We start from the raw sequence: 16,510 nt of genomic DNA, 5'->3' as shown, positions 1-16,510 counted from the left end.
TTGACTTTAAGCATATTATGTGTTACTGAACTAACCAATAGACACAGAACACTTGAAACTGAACCAGAAGAGTGGGAACAACAGTTACACAGGAGGCACAAAGCTTATATAGGAATAAAAGGCAAAAATCTCTCAGCTGGGCATGGGGTAAGACTTTGCTGGGTATTCGAAGTGTTGCGCTCAGAAATGCCAAAAAGGGGACAGATATTTATTTAACTTTGTAGCTGTGATAATCCTTATAATATTGATAGCGGTACAACAGTTGACTCATGGAACTGTAATTTAGAGTGGAAGGGATGTCCAGATGTCACCTAGACCAAGCCCCTGCTCCAAGAGATGGAGTTGATACCAGGTTGTTCAGGGCCATGTGCAGTGGAGTATTAAGCACCTCCAAGGACAGCACAGCGTTTCCACAACTTCTCTGGGCTACCTGTTGCAGTGTTTATCTTGTGATAAACAAATTGCTAATAATTAATCAGAATTTCCCGTGTTCCAACCTGGAAAACATGAGACCAGCCATAATTATGCATCTCTGAGAAAAGTCCACGCTCCATCTGCTCTGTATTGTCCCATTACTGACTTATATTCAGCCACAAAGTTTCCTCTTAACCTTTTCTACTCCAAGCTGTGCAGGCTGAGCTCTCAACCAGTCCTTATATATCATGTTCTCCAGCCTCCTGACCATCTTAGTCACTCTTGTGTAGACTCACTTCAGAATAACAGTGATGAGAAGATCAAAACTGGACAGGTGTATACAGGGGGGAAGAGTCACTTCCCTCTTGTACCTGCTGGCTACACATTTATAAATACTGCACATCTCACAACTTTAAAATTCTAAACTTTCATATTAACAACTATATATTCAGAATCCTCATGTTGCTAATGAAGTTGCTGCAGGTCACTGGGGCCAAGAGAATTTTTTTCCAGTTTTACTATTTGATTCAAGCCCCATGGCAGAGCAGTTTTTGAACTGAACAGAAAGCACTAAATTCACATGTTAGCATCCCAAGATCAATCTTCTTGTCTGTGCAGAACTTTGGTTCTGGTTATTTGGTTATATTTCTGATTACTTAACAGATTATTTGGCCTGTAACTATCTTTAATGTTAGTCAGTTATGTGTATGTGTTTGTAGATTCTGTATGTATAGATAAATACATGATCTAGCATATATAATTAAAGGTTTATTATTGTCAGACTTGTAAGGGCCCCAGCATGAGACAATCCTTAGGAACGATAAATGCCTCTATTGAGTCTTGATTTCTTACTGTCTCATGTATTCTGTAAGCATTATTTATGACTACTTTAAGGTTTTAAGAGAAAAATACTTCACTTTTACCTGTGTGCAGAGAGGCTTTAATTAGAAAGCCCTCTAAGAAGAGGAAAATGAGTTTTTTTGAAAATCAACCGCCTCCCTAAGATCTTGCTCTATGGTGAACTTGCCACTGGCTGCCGCAAGAGAGGAGCCCCGAAGAAAAGATTCAAGGACTCCCTGAAACAACATCTCAGCCTTGGCCATATTGATCACCATAATTGGTCCACTCTGGCCTCAAATCGGGAGGCCTGGAGACACACCATCTATAACGCAGCGGAAGCCTTTGAGAACACACGCAGGATCACTCTCGAGGAAAAAAGGCAACGCAGGAAGAACCGTGTCTTGCTGAATGCTTCATCTAAGGAGTCTTTCTGTTGTGCCTTTTGCAACCGGATATGTCTGTCACGTATTGGCCTCATAAGTCACCAACGTGCCTGTAACAAATGTGGATAAAGCCTTCCCAAATCTTCGTTTGCGAAGCCCAGCCATGATGATGATGATGGCCTAGAGAGGGACAAAATAGAATATTTATCATTTTAAATGCAAGCAGTTTTGATTACTTCAAATATATGTTTAAAAATTGCAGTTAAGACTGTTGCTGAAAATCTGTCATTATTTCATTTTGATCACTCTAATTGCCTTTTTGCATCAGTATTTTCATGAAATGGTAAAAGCTCTTAAGAGCAGGAATTTTGATTGTGTAACATCTTCTGTCATTCATTTCTAGATTGTAGTCCCGTTTCATATTTTGTAAAGAAAATCCTTACATGTATGTAGAAGTTTTTTAATGCAAAATTGAGACCTTGGCATATGATATGTAGGGACTTTTCAAGATGCCGCTAGAAAATGTGCCTGCATTTTGAAAATAATATTTCCTTTTCTATTTAAAAAAAAATACCGAAAGGTTACAGAATAAACTTGTTCTTGATTCAAATTTTGCTATTCAGGCATTTCAGGCAGATGTTATTTTGCTTTGCAAAAAAAGCTTTTCATTTCAGGAATTAATTTCAATATTATGTCCTGGTTAGGTAACATTTATCACTTAAATATCATGATAACATACATTTATAATAAGTGAATATAACCCCACTCTAAAATAAAATTTCTATATCATCCTTTCCATGCTTCTTTTTTGCATCTTTTTGCATTTATAACAGGTGGCAGAGATCCAGAACCTATGATTTATGGATCTTGTGAACTCTTGGTTTGAGTAGGAATGAGCTGGCATGGAAACTGTTTTGCATTTGTTGCATGTGTCTGCTACAGGTGCAGAACTTATCTGTTGCTAGTTCTGCCTGATATCCCCAGAGGGCATTTTATAATAATTTATACTTTCGTTACCATTCTACTTCTGCTGTAAATGTTCAAGGTTAAATGCTCCTTCCCTCCTAATCCTGTTTATGTATCCAGTCTGGGCTAGGGTAAGGGTGGGAAATAAAAGACAGTTTGAAGATAATTCATTCTTCATTATCTTCTTGGAGCCAAATTATAAAATCATTTATACTAAAGTAAATCTGTGGAAGTGATACTAAAATCAGTTTAATATAAAACAAAAGAAACGAGTTTCAGTAAGCCTCACATAATGTTACATGATACAAAATTCACATTACTTTTATACTAGATATTTTCTCACCTGATCCTTCAAATCTCCTTGCATCTCTGTTTTAATTGTGGAACTTTATTCATCAGTGATGAACCAGTTTGGTATCTGTCATCAAATTTTCAGCAAATTGCAAATTGGTCCAAGATACCTGGAGGCTTAAAAAAAATCACTGGCAGAACCTAAGCACAGCAACACAGAAAGAATCGAGTTGTCCTTATAGGAAGAGCTAAGTGCAGCAAGGAAAACTACACCAAACAAATCTTTACATTGTTAGAGTGAGGGAGCAAAACAAATACAAAACAGAGGAAGCTAAAACAGCTGCAGTTATCAGTTTTAATAATTCTAATAGGAGAGTCTTCATATCTTCATATCAGTAGGATGTAACAAAATGTTGTCTTGCTCTGGGAAAGAACAAAATTGGAGATACTGTTTACTCTGAGAGGATCCTTGTTTTCAAAAATTACTTCAGACAATGAGGCTGCATGCAATTCAGTTATATACCAAAATCAATCCATTTAAAAACAGCAACAAGAAGTAAAAATAATCATATTAAATACTACTATACTATTAAAAACCCTGGGATGCAATAAGTACTGGAAACAAAACACTGATCATATATAAATAAAGTACTATTGTCTACATATCTACTAGAAAGAATATCCTGTTCCTACACATTTTATTTTTAATATTCACAGCATTCAGTGTTTGTCAATTAATTGTGCTCCCAGCTGTTACATTTCTTTCAGACCTTCCTTCAAGGTCTTCTTTTGGTAAATGTCAACTCTCTGCATCTCTGCAGGATTTATAGATTGCTAAATCTCTGTTCCACCTATTGTAGTCCATCCTTACCAAACAGTGTGTCCCACCACACTGGCATCACTCCAGCACTGTGCCACCCTCACCTGTATTCCACTAACTCAGTCTTTTAGCATAAAATGCAAGCAATATCTTCTCCAATTAAATCAGCAAAATAATGTACATGTTGTATTTTGGATTTTGCTAGAGTACTAGACAATAACAGATCTGGCTGAAAAGGCATTTTCTCCAGTTCACTTGGCAATAGATGAGGCAAACAAAGCAAATCCTAGAGTACTTAAACAAAATTGGTTTGGAAACAAAGGTACACTTTGGTGACTTCTGATACAAATATCAGTCATACATTCACTTAAGGTATTAATTGTTGATTGTGGATAAACAAAAGGAGAAAATTATTTTACTGCACTGTTACAGTGACTCTTCAGTGAGAACCGTCTAGTAATTGTTCACAGTATCTATTCAGTTATGTTTACCTCTAAGTTAAAAATTGCTTCAAAATATGTTTCAAAATCCCATGCCTTCTAGTTAGCTTCTGAGATACACTTTCTCATCCTCTTAATATATCTAAATTCAATTTTAGATTTTTATTTCTAGTTGGAGAAAAAAATCACATGGACTCAAAAGTTTTGAGCTGGATAACCAACTTCTGATCTTCTCTTAAAACAAGAGACTATCCAATGAAATGTCCCCATGATCTGTGGTGCAAAATCAACAGCAAAGCATATCAGCACTTTCAAATGACACTTTTTTTTAATGTTCTCAGTGTGTTTATTTTATCAAATTCCACACTGCTGATATTTCAAATAAATAAATACAGCTGCTTTAACTACTTCTTCAAACGGAAAGAAAATGCACCCATGGATTAATTACAAATTTCATGTTGTTTCAGAGCTTCTGAAAAGGTCATGGAAGGACAAACAAGGTCCAAGTGTAAACTCGAGTATTCAAGTTGTGATTGCTGCTATCAGACTCACTTGGATCTGATTTCCTTTTGCAGTTTCTGTTACAATAGTGACAAAAAAAAAAAAAAGCTTCAAGTGGGATTAGGGGGTCTTTGTTCTGAGAGCTATACAGAACTCGATGAAGAAAAAGGTTCCCAGATGATAAGTGACAAAATACTTAGTGTCTTGTACTGCATATCCTTCAAAAGTCAGAAAATACTTAAAATCTCCTCTTTCTCTGGTATCTCTTTATGTCTGCCCCAGCCATCAGCTCAGGCTCCTAGCAAAGGTTTCTTATTTGCCTCGGACCTGCTTCTGAAACCCATTTTTTCTCAGACATTTTAGCCAGCCACATCTGGCTCCTGTTAAAACCTAAGTGTCATCTCTTTGTATACTGATTTGACTCCAAGCAGAAGTTCAAAACTTACAGATTTTTCTTGTCTCTCTTATCCATATAGGAAACATAATTTTCACAGAATCATTAAGGTCATTTCCTCTCATCCTTTCACTTGAAACATGGCAGAAGAGACTGACCCCCACCTCACTACAACCTCCTTTCAGGTAGTTGGAGAGAGTCATAAGGTCCCCTTGACCCTCCTCTTCTCCAGACTAAACAACACCAGTTTCCTCAGCCATTCCACATAGGACATGTTTTGTAGAGCCTTCACCAGCTCTCTGGCCCTTTTCTGGACATGCTCCAGCACTTCAATGTCCTTTGTAGTGAGGGGCCCAGAACTTGCCAAAGGACTCACTAGTGCCTCTGAGTATAGAGGGACGATCACTTCCCTGGTCCTGCTGGCCACACTATTTCTGATACAGGCCAGGATACCACTGACCTTCTTGGCCACCTGGACACACTGCTGGCTCATATCCAGCCAGCTATCGACCAGCATCCCCAAATCCTTTCTACTGAGCCACTCTTCCCCAAGCCTGTAGCGCTACATGGGGTTGTTGGGACTCAAGTGCAGGAGCTAACACTTTGCCTTGTTGAAACTTGTTGTAGCAGTTATCCTTAGTGCAATCTTAGCCTCAGAACTGCTACCACACCATTTTTCTGGTATTAGGAATGTCAGCTGCTGCTCTCAGATCAACTCAGCATGAGCTGAAGAGATCACTTTCCTACCTCATCGCTTTCCATGTCTTGTTTCTTTACATGTCCTCTACCTTCTTCCCCAGTACTGCATTGAGCAGCAATCTGTTCCCACTGAACTGATTATTTCTCAGTAGGAGATCTTTTCCTATCACTAATCAACAGATAATTCCAGTGGGTTTTGTCTACTTCTAGAATTTGCAAACGTTTTCTCTCATTCCTTAGGAAATTCCCCATAAATGGAAAAAAAACCAAAAAGAAGGTTCACTGCTCTTTTTTACAACTAAGAAGGGTCATCTTCTTTCTACAAAGCAAACTGAAACCAAGGTTGTCCTCAATAATACAGGATAAAGAACATCAGTTTGGTCTCCAAAATACCAGGATGAAGACTGGTCAGCCTACAAACACGAGCTCCCTGCAGCTTCCAATATCCTTATCTGGTTCTAATTTATATAAATCTGGAGGAACTGGTAGCCAAACACAGTTTTTGAAAGTAGATAATGTTGTTGTGAAGAGCCTTAAGACTAAAAAGGAATATGTACCTCATATAGCAGAGTAAATAAGTTATCCACAAAAACTGGCTGTGACAGTATACATTTTTAGTGCATTGCTTAGACATAATACGTAAGGTCTGAAATAAACAGGCATTGAAGTCACCAGGATTTAATTTCTTGGATTACAGAGGCATGGAGTCATAGTCCATGATGTTAGTGAAAATAATTATATAACCAAAATTACAGGTGCAAGATACAACAACCCAACAGACAAAACAAGATTGAAACAACCAGCTAAGGGAAGAGAAATAAAACATGTTGCATAAATTTCTTTTGTAGACTGTATGTACAACTGTAAGGATGATAGAATAATCAGATGTGGCTTGCCATTCATCAGTCTTTTGATAAAAAGAAAGATTTTTCTAACCCCAAATTATCTTTCTATGAGAGGAATCGAAAGGAGTCCGTATCTTGTACAGACTTCGGGGAAATTTATTAAATTAAGTTTTAAAGGCTGAAGAGAAGCAAAGAGAGAGAGAGATGTGCATTGCACCTTTCAGTCAGAAGGTTGGTGGCAAGAAGAAAGCAGGTGAAAAGTCAAGGAAGAAGCTGTATGGAAAAGTGGGACTTTTAGAGAATTTTTCTGCTCTCATAGATTTCCTATTAAAAAAAAAAGAAAAAGGCCACAATCCTTTCCATGAATTCTACTGATAGCAAAAATAGGCTATTTTCTGAAGATAGACTTTTGTTTTGGGATTATATGCTTTTTTCCTTGCTTCTTGATTTTTTTTGGCTTTCTACAAAATCCATGTAAAATAAGGAAGGACATGAGTGATCAGTTTTCCCTGAAGTTTTCAAGACAGGTGCTTGAAAATAATTTCACAGACCTCTGGTGCAGTGTTGAAATACAGATTAAAATGATCTGCCTAGAAGCAGATTGAGTTGGGATTAGGACTGACTCATGCTGTCCTGCCCAGATCGTAGGACTAATCCTTTTTTCTATGAAATGTATGGATGGTTATACACATCACTATTAAATATTTATCTTCTAGGAAGCATGTGTAATCTCAAGTTGCATAGACTTTGCTTCCTTGAAAGAGGCAAGTTGATCAGTATTAAATAAAAAAGGCTGTGGAAGGGGTGCCCTGCAAATTTTATATGACATTTTCAAGAAAACAAAGGTAACTTTATTTTAAGGCCAAAGACATTTCTTCTGGAAAATAAGAATTAATGTTTTACACCAGGTTTCCCTTTGTACTTGTAATGTGCAACATGGTCTCTTAACAAAACACAAAATTGATGTTATTGGAGGATTCCCATTTGAAGACTTGGCTGAGATGGAAGCATCACTGGTAGAGAGAAGAAATGTATCCTCGGGCTTTCTCTGAAACATGAACAATGTGGGTGTGGTGGTACATAAAAGATGGAGTTCAGAATGGGCCTGCAGCCTTAAGCTTCATAGAGTCATAGAATCATTGTATCATTAACTGTGAGGTGAATGGAGTGCGAGTGATTTGAAATTCAATTTCTCCTCAGTCATCCTTGTCAGCTTCTTGTATACTTAACGGCAAGGAGCCTTTATGCCAATATCTTCACTCCCTTGTGGTGGGTACAGCACGAAAGATTTTTGGCAGACAGCTCAGGCAAGAACACAACTGAAGATTTTGAAAAACAGGGCCTGTAGCATGGCCTAACTGTAAGGGAGTCTGTGGACTTTCATTCAATTACCTTTGTTCAGTATATATGAGAGTGCGTGTGTGTGCGTATATATCTACACACGCTAGCTAAGAAACTTAGCTAACTAAAATGACCACTTCCTTCTAGTATTACAAGTTGCAAACTTTCAACCCCAACTTGGTGAAATGAGAAGGTCTTCATCAAATGCCTTCTAAAGAATAGGTCTTCCATTTATAACTGCCTCTCTCATATCAAACCCACTAGGAGAGTAAAAACAGCAATTATTTATAATAACTTTATTGAGTATAATTTCCATCTGTCTTTGAAAGCTCTGCCTGCTGTTTTCAGGCTGTGCATGTTAAACAGAAGTGCTTACACTTGACCTTGCTCTTGATCCACTCTTTGTGCGCAGCAGTGCCTTTCTTCTTCTGAAAGATAGGTACAATTTGTGTCCACATAAATTATACTGTACTTGCTATTAACATTCTTTTATCTGGTAAATTACTTACACTGATTATGTTGAAGACTGTTCTATGAGCTGTTGGTAATGCAGGTCTATGATTTGGATGTAATATGTCATTCTTAATTTAGGACAAGGCTGAAAGGAGATGACAGCTTGCTATAACATATGCAAAAAATCAGGTCCTGGCCACATGCAGTCAGGAAAGGATCTACGGTAGTATTTGTAACAGAAAGTGTGTTCAGCCTTGGCATTTTGGCTAAATTCCAGCTTCAGTAATTATTCTGTCTAAGTCTTCCTACATTTCCAAATGGCTGATTGTAAGATAATAAGAAAGATAATTTCTTTCATGCCTCAGATTCATGGAGCACTTTGGCATAGGTAAGATGGAGAAGTAACTGCATTGGAGAAGTAACAAACAGGAAAAATTAGCTATACCTCCTTCTCTTAACAAATAGTTAAGAGTGAGCTAAGATTCATGTGATTTACCTTGCCCAGTCAGCCATAAGACTAGAAATGCTACACTACTGATTTACCAAAAGATGTGGAGTTTTGCTCTGGAGTAAGTGTGCTGTGCATTCAGGGTAAATGGGACCCGTTAGTAGATTAGAATACTGCAGGGGTGCACCTTCTCAAAGAGGGAAGAGAGGACAGGAGAGTTCTAGCTTTCTTTCATGCAATCCCATCTCTTAACAACAGGTTCCAAGCAACTGGTGATTTGACATTGAATAAATCTCACAGCACATTTATGGTGGTCGTATCACATCTTTTTTTCATGCGAGAACCCAAAGGAAAGTAGAGGTAACAAGTATAAGTAGTAAATAAATGGCAAAAAGCAGAAAGAACCCAAACATATTGGGTAAATTGCTCTGCCTTCTTATCTGTTTCTGCACAGTGCTGAGGTCTTCCTTGAAGGTTCTTAGCATGTTTGCTGATTTAAGAAAATTAAGATGAAGAATGCTGTTCTTGCACAGTTTGGCTGCTCTGAGCACCCATTACTGAAAAAGCCTCCTGCATTTCATTCGCTCAAAGATTACGCTTTCTCCCTGTCACTAAGGAAAATATTAAGACGTTAAAGGTAGATTTCTTCCATGAAGTGCAAACTTCTCACACTTTCATAAGTTAAGATTTTTTTTCCTAAGACTAGATTTTTTCAAAGTAATGCAAAAATACTACAAATAACAAAAAAAAAAAAGTTTTTTATAAACTGCATATTTCGGAACCATTTTTTATTATGATAGTAATAATAAACACATACATATGTTCTTATAAAGCCATATGACAAAAAATTGCTCTACATGACCCAAAAACCCCCTTGCTCTTTTCAATGCAGTTCGGCAAAGAGATGTAGCCTCAAAGTGCCAGTCTCATCCTGTTGCTGCACAGATCTGGCCATCAGTGGATACCCAGTGTCTGGGTCCCAGGAGGCAGAAAACAGCTTTGCAGTGCTGAATTTTGTACTATTATTATTTTTAGAGTTTCAGTGTACTGCAGACATTTGCTTATATTCTTCTTATATTTTCCCTGTGAATGAACTCTTTTAAAACTAAATATCCATTCTCTTTTAAAACTAAATATCCATTTTCTGAGGAAAGATTTTTAAAATATCTTGTTCCAGTTGCAGTCCTGCAATATTGAAGCCACTGGGTATTTTGCTAGAAATTTTTATTCGTATGGTTTATGTTACCATAAGTCATTTTTATGCTGTACAAAAATTCTGTAGGGCACAATGTTACACCCTTCCATCCTCTTCAGATGGATAGCCAAGATACCCCTCCTTGTTCTCCATCGGTTAAGCAGAGCCAATAGGATTCAGTCCATGTAGCTAAAGGACTTCAACTAGCTAAAGTATTTCAACTACTTCCATCATTCACATTTAAGAGTTAAGGCAGCTATTAGCTGGTCTGTGCTCTCTTATCTATCCCCAAAACGTGCCCTACAGACCTGTGGTTTGGCATATTTTGTGGACTTATTTGCTTTGTTTGCAAATCTGCTCCTTAGCAACTCTTTCATAAGAGCTCTGCTGCATTAATGTGTCCTCCAGGAACTGGGCCAGAGAGAACTCTCACCAGTCTTCTATATACATATGTGAAGTTGATTAAACATTACCTCTGAGGGGTAAAGGTGCTTATTTATGAAGAAGGAATCAAAAGACAAGATGTTAATTGACCATATTTTACTTTTGTGCAAGGGGGCAAACCAAAGTATCTTACTTCCTGCATGCAGTATACACAGACCACTACTGCATACAGATTCCCAGTTCTCTCTATGGCCAGTACATAAAGAAAAGGCAAGAAGGAAGAAGCTGGAAGAAAGGTTTGGCTCCTCTTGTCAGCAGAGTTCTGCCTCTGCAAATGGAAATACTACCTTAGTCCCCTCCTCGATCAAGGAAAATGTGACATAAGCTAGGCTTATCAAAAGCATACAGATAAAATTGTTTTGATGAAAAACTGGATTCTCAAATACATATTTTCAAAAGTCAATCCAATAGTCAAAAGGAAAGACATGAAGTAGTTTTCTAAGAGCTTTGAGAAAACTAAAAGAAAAATCAAACTGTGTTCAAACACATGATCAAAGTTTCTGACAAAGACTAAAAAAAATGAGTGAGGCAATTTTAGGTTCACTAAGACGCTTCTGAGATAGCACAGATGTTTCTCTGTCCCACACTGAGTTTTTATTGCAAAGCCACAGTGTAATGTAGCAGATCTTCTAAATGGCATTAAAAAACCCCCCTTCTCCTCAAAATAAAAATATCGACAGCCTAGATAAGAACAAGCTAATTTTCTCTCTTTATCAATTAAGTTTCCAAGAATACATGACATAGGAATAAGTTTATTTTTGTCTGATGATGCTGAAATCCTCATTGTGTTTGTTTGCTGTATTACTTGTGATTGAATAGTTAAGCATACAGTCTTAGCAATAACAAAATCTTGTTTAAAATGTTTGCCCTACATGTATTTTTAAATTATTAAAACAAATAACTTAGACCACAGAATGCATGGCAGGTGATCAATGAATGTGGAGGTTAAATGAAAGTCTCCTGAGCTTGGTGCGACAGACAGCTGAAGTACCTGTGCCATCATATATTTCATGTAATAAAAAGATGAGGCACTTTGGATCATCACATCTGCAGTGAAACATTAATCTCAAAAAATATATTTTGAGCTCAAGAACTACCTTTGCAGCTTATTAACTTCTATAGATACTTTCCCCTCATCATTCCTAAAAAGGATATTAATTGATGTAGGTTGCTCCTTAAAGACACAAATACTTTGTGAAGGATATACAGATACGTATTTTTATGAACAACCTCTTTGAACCATAACATCTGCTGGGGTTTTGAAGTATCCCAATACCATTATCAGCTGTTGTATTCAATCAGACCCCACATTATTTATCTCAGTCAGTGATTATTTATTTTTTGTTCAGAGACTTTGTGCTAAAATGGATTAAGTTTTAATATCAACAGTGTAAATGAGTAGCTGAGAACAATAAAAATTTCCTTTCTGTCATAACTCAAAAATATTTCCACAGGCATCCATTATTTTCAATTGTAAAAGAGTTTGGTATGTAGCTTTTCCAATTCTTCATGAAACTAGATAACATTTACTTATTCCAGATGTTGCCTGCTATTAAAAATCAGAAACAAAGCAACATTACGATATTATTATTTTATTTCTGTAGCATCTTGCACTGGGTATTATTCTTGCCTCTCTTTGTTTCAAATAATGTAATTAGTTCTCTTATATCAAATAATCATGTAAGCCAAAACTGTATAACTACATAGTATTTTTATTATTGCTACTGTCATAATTTAATGTTAGTGCATGACCGAGGATCTGACTCAACACAAAGGCATATGCAAGAGGCAATAAGCTGCATGCAAACAGGAGAAAACCTATTAACGCTGCAAAGGTTTTTGAGGTCTGCCTTCTTTAAATGACACAGTTGTTGAACACATTTTTTGGTGCTACAACACATCTAGTCTTTCTTTTTGCCATATGACCACTCCTCCAGGCAACCAGCATGCCAGATCAGACAGGTTTCAGAGCTGTCGAGCTTCACCCTAGTGGAAAAGTGAGATTGTGCATGATTTGGATACTGCTGAGCACATCCCTCCTGTCACAACTAGCTCAGCTCTCCCAGGTTGTTCAGATCATGGTACCCAATATTGTTATAAGTTTTCCAGAAGTGGTAACCAAGAAATACCATGGATGCATGTGCTTTATCTTCATTCTGGTGAAGAATTTTCAGAACCTCTTCAGGCACTTTTCCAATTTCCTATGTTTTTTCTCCCAATGATTTTTCCTTTGCTTGCAGTTGTTATTTATTATATCCATTGCTCTGAAAAATAATTAGGATTAAAAAAATTCTTTAATAACTGTACATTGTAATTAAAAAATCCTACCCTTTACAAGTATGAAACACTTAAAGTGAACTTCCACAGGTAATGTTGGCTTTTGCTATTATTCTCAACCTAATGTAATCTAAAATAGCAGCAGTTCCTCGATCTTTTCTCTTTCTAATCTGCTCTTCTGCCCAATTGCTCTCCCCATTAAGGATATTTTTCTAATAGCAAGTCTAAATGTTTCCTCTCTTAGTTTCAGGCCATTGCTCCTTATTCTACCAGAAAGTATTTATATTCTGTGATCATTTCTCCCTTGAGTCTCAGTGTTTTCTAGGCTGTATAAATATCAGAAGCAACCACACTGCAGGGTATCACTGCATGTACTGAGGTACACCAGTCCTCTAGATGGTTCATATCATGCAGGGTGTAACACATGCTCCAAGGCAAGCACTATAAGTGTTTCTATGCTTTTCAGGCTCTTGCTTTCACTGAGTCCTCATAAATGCTTGCACTTTGAGGAGCAGGATTCTTTTTCTGCTTGTCAAAAAAACCTCCCAAATAAATGATTAATTCCCTTTCAAAGTTGCACAAAGAAAAAACCAAACAAAACAACCAAAAAAAGTCCCCAAATCTCAGCATTTCTCTATTAGTCTGGTTTGGCATGACAAAAAATAGCATCATCGTTTGACCTCCAAAGCCACACAGGCTTTTAAATGCAGCTCTATACACTTTATGATGACATTTAGTTACACTAAACACAGACTATTTTTTTTCTTAAGACTCCTGGCTCAGCTATGTCATTAGACTCTCCACACCTCTTCTTTCCATGCTAAAGTTCACCTCTGACACACTAGTGTGTGTCAGAGAGTAGAACTACTCTCCCAGGTTATGTGGATGGAATTCTCTTCTCCATCCTGTCCCTAAATTCATTACTAAATCTCAGGCATCCTTTCTGTCCTCAGTCTGAATCCCCTACTCTCTCAGTCAAAGTCTATCCCAAGGCCTTCCAGTTTAATCTTTCAGATCCTTACCCCATTTCATTTTCTCCTTATCATCCTAGTCTAGACCCTTGTTCTTTCTCCCTCCTCTTCTACCCAGGCATTTTTCTCCTTTGTACATGGGAAGCCTTGAAAGGGCAAGAAGGGATGTGCCTGATCACAGTTTTGGTACCACAGGAGCTAGGAAGAACATCTGTAAAAAGCTAGAGCACACTCACTGTAAAGATGCCTTTCCATTAAGGTAGCAGCCAGCCTAACAACTGTGCAAAGAGCACATGAAGACAAACATTTTCTAAAGACTTATGATGGGGGCCAAATCTGGGCAGTTAATGTGCAATAATGACAGAAGACACACCCCTGAAAGAAAATGCTGCAGTACCACGTCAGGCTTCAAATCACTTTTCCTAGCCATGTCCATAAAGATAGCACAGTGAAAGAATTCTATGCACAGTTAATATGGGCAAAGTGATGTGCTTTCCCTAATCTCATTTTTAGAAGCAACAGAAATGTTTTTGCAGTGAGCATGCAAATAAATCTCACCTTCTCCAAATTCTCCGTGGTGCATGTCTTTGATTAAAAGTTTAGTGAAATTGTAGACAACTGATAGTAGAATCTTTATACCACAGGGGCAGGCCATCCTTCACTAGAGGCTAACTTAAAAAATCCTATAATATTCTCATTTTTTTTAGAGCCTAATTTGTCTTCTTATATTACTATCCTGTATTTTATACAATTATAGAATAAATATATTTTTACTTATATAATTCTATTCTATATCATTATATGGATTATTTTAGATAATATTTAGAAAAAATTAACACTAAAGTCCAAAAGACTTATTTGATATGTACATACTTGGAGATGAGTGGAAAATCTGATTTGGGCTGTCCTCCATTTCAGTATTATGATCTTGCATGGAGAATTCCAGCTGTAGGTATGGTATTTTTAAATAGGTAGTGCTGCTATCTAGGTTTCCTATCATACTTATTCACATAGAAAGAAAACAGCAGCAATGATAATATGTAAAGTTAAATATTTTAGTATGCTGTCTTCTGAAACAGATTTTTTAAAAAATTATTTGCCAACTAACTTTCCCCTAGGTCATGTCACTTAATTGTTAATCACTTTATGCTTGAAGTTACATTCACTTGTACTGAATCAGGCAATTGCTCAATGTGCCTGCAAAGCAGTCCATCATATGTATTTTTATCCCATCCTCTCCTACCTCCTCTGTGATCTTTGTATTTCTGAAGATGAGTAGGTTTTCTTTCACGGTTAGAAGTCTGATCTGAGGGGCACTGGACGTGTTTGGACAACCACAAGCATTAATTTTGTGTTTAATCTGTAACGGAACATACTTCACCTGGAGATAATTTTTTTTCCAATTCACTTCCTTTCCCTCGAAGTCACTGGGTGCTACATGAGTGGATTAAAAGCTTTGTCTTTCACCTTGGGGAGCTGACTGGAGCACTGATCTCATACTCAGCTGAGTGACATCCCAGTTACTTAGAAACTAGCCTAATCCTTAATTTTCCGGCCTAGCACAAAGCATAGATTAGATACAAGCACCTGTGTGCATCTACCATGCACCAATTTATCACGTAGGAGAAAAAGAGGAAAAGGGAGGTTATAAAATCCACTGTAGCAGATCACTTATGCACTCTCATCACCTAACGTTCTGCAGCATGCAATGGGCAGATGAGCTGTATAAACCTCAACATATATATATATATATATATGACTGCACCCTGATCAGTATGTAAAGTATGTATGTATGTATGTATGTATGTGCCCTGTTCTTTCCAGCTCTTGCACTTCCTTCAGCATCATGCAGAAAAGATATTTAGTTCCCATTTTTCTTTTTCCGGAAGCAAATCCCTCCTTCTTCAGCTTCAATTTCCAGGAGACTGCTCAGGCACCAGACTGCTGAACCACCAACCTGAACACAGAGAGAAAAGTCCTTGTTCATAGCAGAGCCTGATTTCATTTATAGAAGTGCTGCTCTCCCTGACTTATTTGGGGAAGCTCTACTTCCTTCATGATTTTATTATCTTTGGCAAGAAATACCCTTTCACAGCAGATGTTTATGGATTTGTGCTAATGACCCCCTTGTCAGCTTTCTGCAGCCTTGGAAATTGTCAGCAAGGAACAATTGAAGTCCTGGCCAAAAATCAGACGATTGGATAGCAAACATTTAGATGTAGAATAAGATTGTTACAGGCAAAAAAATAAAAAATAATATCCAGAATCAGGAGTTTGAAGATACCCAGCAGCAACCACCTGCCCAGCCTGACCATCAGCAGCATAGACCGGGAAGAACCTGTGCTGGAGAAGCTGACAGAAAGCAGAGTCCTGGGAATTGAGACACTAATCAACACCGTTAAACAGGCATCCACCTGTGCCTTCTAAGACTTGTATACTTTTCAGAATAGGTCCAACAAATTGGTGAAGATAGAGGATCACAAGACTAGTCCTTTGCAAGCTGTTCCAATGAGCAGGTGGAAATTTGAATTCAGTAGACATTTGAACTCAATCAGCCTTAACTAACACCTTGGCTAGAAACTAAATCTTGAGGTTTGTGGAAGACATGGAAGATTTGGCTAACGAACAGGGAGTAGTCAACAGGATTGAGCCTAGCCATTGGAGAATATTGCCTCTTTAAAAAAAGCTAATATATTTTTTTTAATGAATCCATGTTTCAGTTTAGTTCTCTATCTCCTTCTGAATGTATATATTATAAAATATGCAAATAATTAGGGATAATGGTACA

The sequence above is a fragment of the Chiroxiphia lanceolata genome, chromosome 1 (genome assembly GCF_009829145.1).
Source record: "Chiroxiphia lanceolata isolate bChiLan1 chromosome 1, bChiLan1.pri, whole genome shotgun sequence".
NCBI classification, from domain to species: domain Eukaryota; kingdom Metazoa; phylum Chordata; class Aves; order Passeriformes; family Pipridae; genus Chiroxiphia; species Chiroxiphia lanceolata.
This window is presented reverse-complemented; position numbering follows the sequence as displayed.